Below are 7,995 nucleotides of genomic sequence, written 5' to 3'. Positions count from 1 at the left end.
TAAACATGGGTCGTTTATTTATCAGCTAACCCGGACAATACAGCTTAGCGGTAAAAATTCGTATGTGAGACAGATTAAACATTTTTCTTTTATAAAAAGGAACACACGTACATGTAAAATTTAAAAGTTTAGTCATTCGATACACATTTGAACACACTTAATTACACAATAAAATATTTATATTAAAGCAACAAATATAATCATTACGTACCTAATTTGTTTATTTCGATTTCAGGGAAATACTTTTTACAGTTGATGTGCAGCAGTTTTGTAGCTGTTTGCAATTCTGTTGTTTTAAGTTATTTTGGCAGTAGATCAGAAATTCCAAAATGCAGATGTCCACTGCATTCGGTTCATCCCAATTCAGATGACAGTTTTTATAAAAGAGACCAAGTTATTGCTTTCAACGACCAACAAGTAGATACAGACGATACCAAACAGGAAACATTAGAGCAACACGATAACACAACAAATCACTGGAAGATTATTGCATATAGAAGGCTGAGGAAATATTTTAGACCTTTACAAATATTTGATTTGGTTACTTTACTCTCCTGTTTCATAACTACAATCTGTGCACATGTTGAGTTGTTTAATGTCATGAATAATAATACATGCGCTAATGTGGAATAGAAAAAGCAGAAAATGAGTTCCAGTAGTGCAATATTCAATGTTCAAAATAAACTTCAGTCTCCATGTGTGCATACATTTGATGACTCGTCCTTCTATGTAACATAAGCTGTTTATCGTGCATTTATTTTTTAGTTTATTTCCATTCTTTTTTTTTCTTTTTCTTTTTTAAACAGTTGACGAATGACGAAACATTTGTTCTCCAATTAGTGATAATGGATTTGGGTTTATTCTTCATATTTGATTTATAACTTACTATCAATTAAACATGTAGATCAGCCTTTCTTCCTGCATACAAAGCGTTTTTTGTTGGTTGATTCGAGTTCTGAAATGAAATGATCTGAAATGAGTTAACTTGGTCGTTCTCTTATTTCAATTTTCAATGTGTACATTCTTTTTCTAATACCTGAACACGTATGGCACAAGCGTAACCCATCTCCAGTAAAACTTAAGTTTTAGATGTCTGCGATATTAATGTATAAGTATAAAAAAAGAAGATGTGGTATGATTGCCAATGAGACAACTGTCCACAAGAGACCAAAATGACACAGACATTAACAACTATAGGTCACCGTACTGCCTTCAATAATGAGCACAGCCCATACCGCATAGTCAGCTATAAAAGGCCCCGATAAAACATTGTAAAACAATTCAAACGAGAAAACAAACGGCCTTATTTTAAATAAAAAAATTAACGAAAAACAAATATGTAACACAAAAACAAACGACAACCACTGAATTACGGGCTCCTTACTTGAAACAGGCACATACATAAATAATGTGGAGGGTTTAAACATGTCAGCGGGATCCCAACCCTCCCCTAACCTGGGACAGTGGTATAACAGTACAACATAAGAACGAACTATCAAAAGTGCTCACTTTGATTTGCGTTTCGTCAAAAGGTGAGCGGTATATTGCCATTTGTTCAACCTATCTCGAAGAGAGGTAAAACCACGATAAAATCACCTACAGGAAGCTGTACGTCTAAAAATATTGACAATTCTGGATATCGATGTCATAACGAAAATTGTTTACAAAAATAGAAAAAGTAATGAGATCTGGTTTTATTGCCAATAGAACATGTATACAAAAAACAAACAAAAAATACGTAGACATTAGCAACTAGTACTCAACGCATTGTCCTTAAAAATGAGCAAAACCCATACTTCTTACTCAACTATAACAATACCGAAATTACAAAAAGAAAACAGTAAAACAGAAAGATAACAACCTGAGTTTGTACAAAACAAGAAACGAAAAACGAACACGATACATGTGAACAGCAAAACAACAAACGACATCCAATGGATAATAGGTACATGTACATTGACACGGGACAATTCGTATAGTGGACATTGGTTGCACGGCGCACACCAGATTCGGTTGCAAAGGGTTTAACTCATGACATCGATACAAACAATAAAAAGTAACAAATGTTTAACATAGATAAATACTAGGATACTATAACTATAAATACCGGCAATTCTACACACTGGCATGAGAGTCGGAAATATGTTTGATTTGGAAAATGACTTAGATAAGAGCAGGAAAAATACTTTAAAACATAAATCAAATTAAACTTATATATTGATCATCTGTCTATTTTTATCAGATATATTGTTTGATCCTTATCATCTCTGTTCCTAATTGAAATTAAAATCCATATAACACTATACATAATTTTGATGAAGACAAAAAAATATAATTAATATATTACATATTAGACGACAGTTTTAGTAGAGAAGATCTAAGACTGCAAAAACATATGGTTGCGACACAGACCTTTATTGTCTGATGTCGGATAAACAAAACTAGCAGGAGGTTAACCCCCCCCCCACCCCCCACCCCCAAACTATTTGATTTAAGTTTTTTATCCTACATTGATCTTTTGATGTCGTCCCTTACAGAAGCCGGATATATTTGTCGCAAGCACTTATTTTCTAAATATCTTACACTGAAAACAACATAACCAACTTCATCTGCATATGGGAAATATGAAAAAAAAGTTAATAGGAATATACCAAGATCTTGTTGAAAATACATTCCGAATCATGTTTACAAATAATTCACGATGGTCTTTAAGTATAGACACAAGGTACTGACATTGTTTTTCATCGTTGATGCGAGTAAATTTGTTTTTTCGTTCATGTTCAAACTATATATATTCATCGCTAATTTGTTTTCCAGGCATACAAACAATTTTATGACACTACATGCTTTCACAATGGCTGATTCGAGCGCCACTGAACAATCATATGCGTCTGGTGTAACATATTATCAACCTGGTATTTTTGGTGAGGTTTTAAAATCTCAATCACGAATTGGATGGTGGATATATTAGGGACGACATCAAAAGATCAATGTAGGATAAAAAAAACTTAAATCAAATAGTTTGGGGGTGGGGGGGGGGGGGTAACCTCCTGCTAGTTTTGTTTATCCGACATTGATTTTTACATATATCCATATTGGTCAATCAATATTTCCCAAATTAAGTTAAGAGGGGGGTGGGGTTGTCAGTGAAAAAACTATGTGAATTAAGTTTTTTATCCTTCATTGAACTTTTGATGTTGTCCCTAAACGATAGCAACAAATGCGATAGGTTATTACTAAACTGGAGAAAATTTTGTTAATTTGTATTTATATAATTCCTCATTAAAGATAACACATTCTAATAATAATTGAACCTTTGTAGTTGTAAACTAGCTATCACGCGTCGTGAATATCATCGCCCTTAAGCGAAAGGACCATCGCACTTTGGTGTACCCATCGTTTGTCATCGCACCCATTTTACCGCTGTGACTAAAACATTTATCAATTAAGGTTTTAGAAATAACTTTATCATGTTTATAGATCGAGTCTATTTCCAGATATGAAGTTTGTTTCCTACTGTTACATATGTTAGAGAACTGAATTCAATGTCGACAATTTTAAGTCTGTATTTAAGTGACGTAGACTAATACTGATATTATATTACTTTTACTTCATCGATGAATGTGTTCCACTAATGTGTCTATTAAGGATTATGTCAATATACCCAATAGAAATACATATTTACTGTTACTTTAACGTAAATGGATACTAATGTAGTACGTATTGAAAAGTTGATTTAACGGAATTATAAACCATTGCAAACATAACAGTAAAAACCACATGGTAATCCACGTGACTGATTTGTAGACACAGAAGTTACAATATTATTAGAATGGAAAAGGTATAACAACACTGTGTGTTCCATGTATTCACGAGGACATGGCTTCTAGTTTGACTGTATTTGCTGTTGCGTATTTATCGTTTATTTATAAAGGTTTATCTTGTAAGTATAACGTATCTATTGTAGTTGCACTTTTTTTATATCGTGACCCGATGTTAATTTGCAAAATGTTTTTAGAGTTACATAAACATGTCTTAAATTTCAAACACAGTTGTAAAAGAAAAAAAAAACACTTCGAATACATCAAAAAAGTAAAGTGTACTTTTAAATGATTTAATTTCGTATTATATTTCTGTACGTTGTTTTACATTTCTTTTTTCCAAACAATTTACTGTTTGACTTATTATATTTTAATTGTTTAAATGAAATAAGAAGTGTGCCTTAATACTTCTGTTTACGTCATATGAAAAGACATTTTGTGATAATGATGTTAAAGAAATAGTAGGATCGAGGCAGGCGTATATATTTAAATAAGTCCTCTATAAATTCTTGTTTTCTAATTTGATACCAATCTATAACTTATTATAGAAACAAAATGTTTCATGCTGTTATTGTTGATCAAAGTGCTCATGAAATTGTGTGTTTCTGTTCCGAATAATAACAAATATGATCTTGATAAAAAAAAACACTGAATCATGGAGCGAATGATAAATTATAATTATAAATTAATTATATAAAGTATAAGTGAGATGAAAGAGTGACGTTAGTGATTATTTATTTAAGGAGTGACTTAAGTGTTTTTTTCTGTCTATGAAGAAATAACAAAAAAAAATTGGTGCACACTGAATAACGCGCGTAGCGGTTTTTTTAACAGTGTGCACCACATTTTTATGTTATTTTGAATAGACAGAAAAAAATATTACAGTCATTTCTTATAATTTAATTCTAAATTCCGTAGAAAACTATGAAAAAACGTTGATGACGCCACGGTCACATGACTAAATTATATATATGGGCTGATAACAAAATAACGTCAGCCATTCAGAAGACGCGTTACATAAAAATTAAATGATATTAAAATATTTTCTATGCAGACTAATTTGTATTTAAACATTGTAACAATCGTACGTGCATCGATGTATTAGTTTGTTTCTTTCAGAATCTTTTAAAAGTATCTCTCTTTTATGTTTGGTTACTCTTTTTGTCATCACAGCTTTTCCCTCTCACTTGTGTTCTGAGTACTTCTGTCTAGACGCCATCTAATTAACCAAACGAAGTGATAGCAGAAGACCATTGCGTTGACAGTTTGTTTTTGATATATGAGTTTAAATTTCCCTTAAGACAATGCAGCTGTATTTAATATTACCATTGTGCTTTAATGAAAGGGGGTAATGCAAACAGATATGTTTATATTTACATATCAATGTTATCTAAACAATTGTTTTGTTTATTGTCTACCGTATTCTATTTTCTTGAAATAATTTTTTAGACTACCATTTATTCGAAAATAAATTAACTACTGTTGTTCTCTGTTTAGAATTTATGCAACAGCAGTTTACCGATATTCAACCCTCAGTAATCTATCAAGGTAGAAAACAAATACTAAGGTAAACAATGTAATCACACTGCTGCCTGACAAAAACCTACATTGACAGCGTCGACAGACATTCGCGTATCGTGCGTTGTGAATACAAAACCTTGCCAAGTCAAAATGACACTTCCAAGAATAGGACGCAGCACGTAAATCTGACCAAAAATCCGCTTCGAAGAATAAATTATGATTTTACTTTATAGTTATATCGTTCTGTTGTAGGTTTAGAGAACGTTAATCAGGAAATCATACTACGGAGTGATCTGTTTAATGAATCCACATATAGTTCACAGGTTATCCCACGTCGAAATGTTACAGACACTGTTCAGATAAGCTTGAAGTGGAGTTTTTTAAGACTAGAAGGTCTGGTATGATATATACTTACAGATAAGGAAGTTCGATGCTCAGTTTCAAAATAAATAGCTTTCAATAACACTAGTATATATAGATAGGCGATTATTTGAGGAATCAAAAAAAGCAAAAAAAATATAGGGAGCAATGTGCTTGTTTTCGAGATATTAGCTATTGGAATATTGGTGGGAAAATGCTCTCTCTTGATTTTTCATAGTATTATCATTGACCAGTTAAAGTTCTCAAAATCTATTAAAAAATAAATCAGATTGCATAAGACTTTTACAAATGGCTTATAATTATACATATAAAAGATTTATTAAAAGAAAAATGGGGGTCCATGGGCAAATCTTTTTAAGGCATTCAAAAGGATAAAACCAGAAAATTTTGAAAATCTGACAAAAATTCCAAAAAATGACAAGCAAACATCCATAAATTTAGTACATTAACTTCAGGAAAAGTAGTTGGCTGAAGAAAATGTTTACATGTTATACTAATTACAAGGTATCGTTTGTAATCAAGCTTGAAATCACTGTCAAATACAATGCTGATTTCCCATTAAATTATACATAACGAATAACTTACCACCATTGTATATTGGTGACAAATGTCATTAAGGAACAAGTATGTTGAATTAGATCGAATGTGTTAAGCATCTTGGCAAACTTGGTGTAACTTACTTATACGTGTTGCATTGCTACTTTTGTACTATTATACAAAATACCATCTAATATCAGGTGTTTTTGTTCTCTAATATTTTTAGTCAGAAAAAGAAGCGAGACTGACACAGACTATAACAGTTGAATTGGTAAGCCGTTTTGTAATTTCAATAAATCTAATCAATTGAATACTAAAATTGAGAAAGGAAATTGGGAATGTGTCCAAGCGACAACAACCCGACCATAGAGCTGAAAACTGGCGAAGGCCACCAATGGGGTCTTAATGTAGCGAGAAACTCCCGCACCCGGAGGCGTCCTTCAGCTGGCCTCTTAAAAAATATGTACACTAGCGCAGTGATAAACGTTTACATAAAATCTAATCAATTGAATACTAGTACGTTAACATTGTCATTATTACCATACCAGATCTGTTTTAAACGAAATAACATTTAAAGGACAATAAAAATAATCGGATTGTGAAACTTAGTCTCATTAAAAATGGGAGATTTTAACGAAACAGTACATTCTTTCAACTACTTTTTTTGTACAATTTTTATTCTTAGAAATGGAAAGATGAATTCTTAGTTTGGGACCCTTCTTTATATGATGAAATATCCTATTTTACTGCAACAGGAAGAGAGGTGTGGACACCAGACTTCTTAATTTATAACAGGTTAGAATTGTTTGTTATCAAATACAATTGTAAATGTGTTCATTTCTTTCTTTAACTTGGTTGTTCGTACATTTGTATTAATGTTGTTAAATTAGACAATCGTGATGAGTTATTAAGATTTTGTTATCTTACATTTGGACAGTATCAATTGCTTTTGAATTAGACAGTGCATATACACATTTTTACTCCCATTTCAGACTTGAATCAAGTTTTTTGTCTGACGGACTGCAAGAAGAACAAGTTCTTGTTAAGTTTGATGGAACAGTTCGTGCACTGCCGTTCGGAGAGCTTAGTACTATATGTAGCGCCAATACCGAATTATTTCCAGCGGATTGCCAAAAATGTTCTATAGCTCTTGGTTCGACTGGAGTCAGTCAACAGCAAATATTTGTGTAGGACGACAATGTAGCAACCATCGGATATGATAAAAACAAAGAGGACCATGCATTTTGGAAGATCACGAATGTTGAGAACACATCATTTCCGTCATTTCTTAAATTAGACATATATTTGAAACGATTGCCTGCACATTATATCTACAACATAGTGTTTCCGGCCTCTGCCTTATCTATACTAGCAGTTCTATCCTTCTTTATCCCAATAGACGAAGGCGAACGTCTTAGTTTTGGAATAACGATATTCCTTTCTTTTATGGTATTGATGCTTCAAGTTGGTAGTGTATTACCAGAAAACTCCAAAAGTATTACCGCTGTTGGTATGTACATTTGAATGTCAATTTTAAATTGCTAGCGTTCTAAGATTATAATTTTCAGTTGACAATCGAAGTCATATTGAAATTTTATATAGAAATAAAAAGAGAGATAATATGCAAACATTAGCATCAATATTTTAAAAACAAACGGTTGTGATGAGAAATAAACAAAAAGAAAAAATGCATTTCAATTGTACTGTTTATGTTTAAGAGTAGGCAACTCTTTCT

At 32.1% G+C, this 7,995-nt stretch overlaps 1 pseudogene; it reads left to right on the top strand.

Moving 5' to 3' along the window:
* The first annotated feature begins 3,879 nt into the window (after nucleotides 1-3,879).
* On the top strand, nucleotides 3,880-7,784 carry LOC139483192 (neuronal acetylcholine receptor subunit beta-3-like; annotated as a pseudogene).
* Nucleotides 7,785-7,995: the final 211 nt, after the last annotated feature.

The sequence above is a fragment of the Mytilus edulis genome, chromosome 7 (genome assembly GCF_963676685.1).
Source record: "Mytilus edulis chromosome 7, xbMytEdul2.2, whole genome shotgun sequence".
NCBI lineage: Eukaryota > Metazoa > Mollusca > Bivalvia > Mytilida > Mytilidae > Mytilus > Mytilus edulis.
Note: the sequence above shows the minus strand (reverse complement) of the source record. Positions and strands in the feature narration are given on the sequence as shown.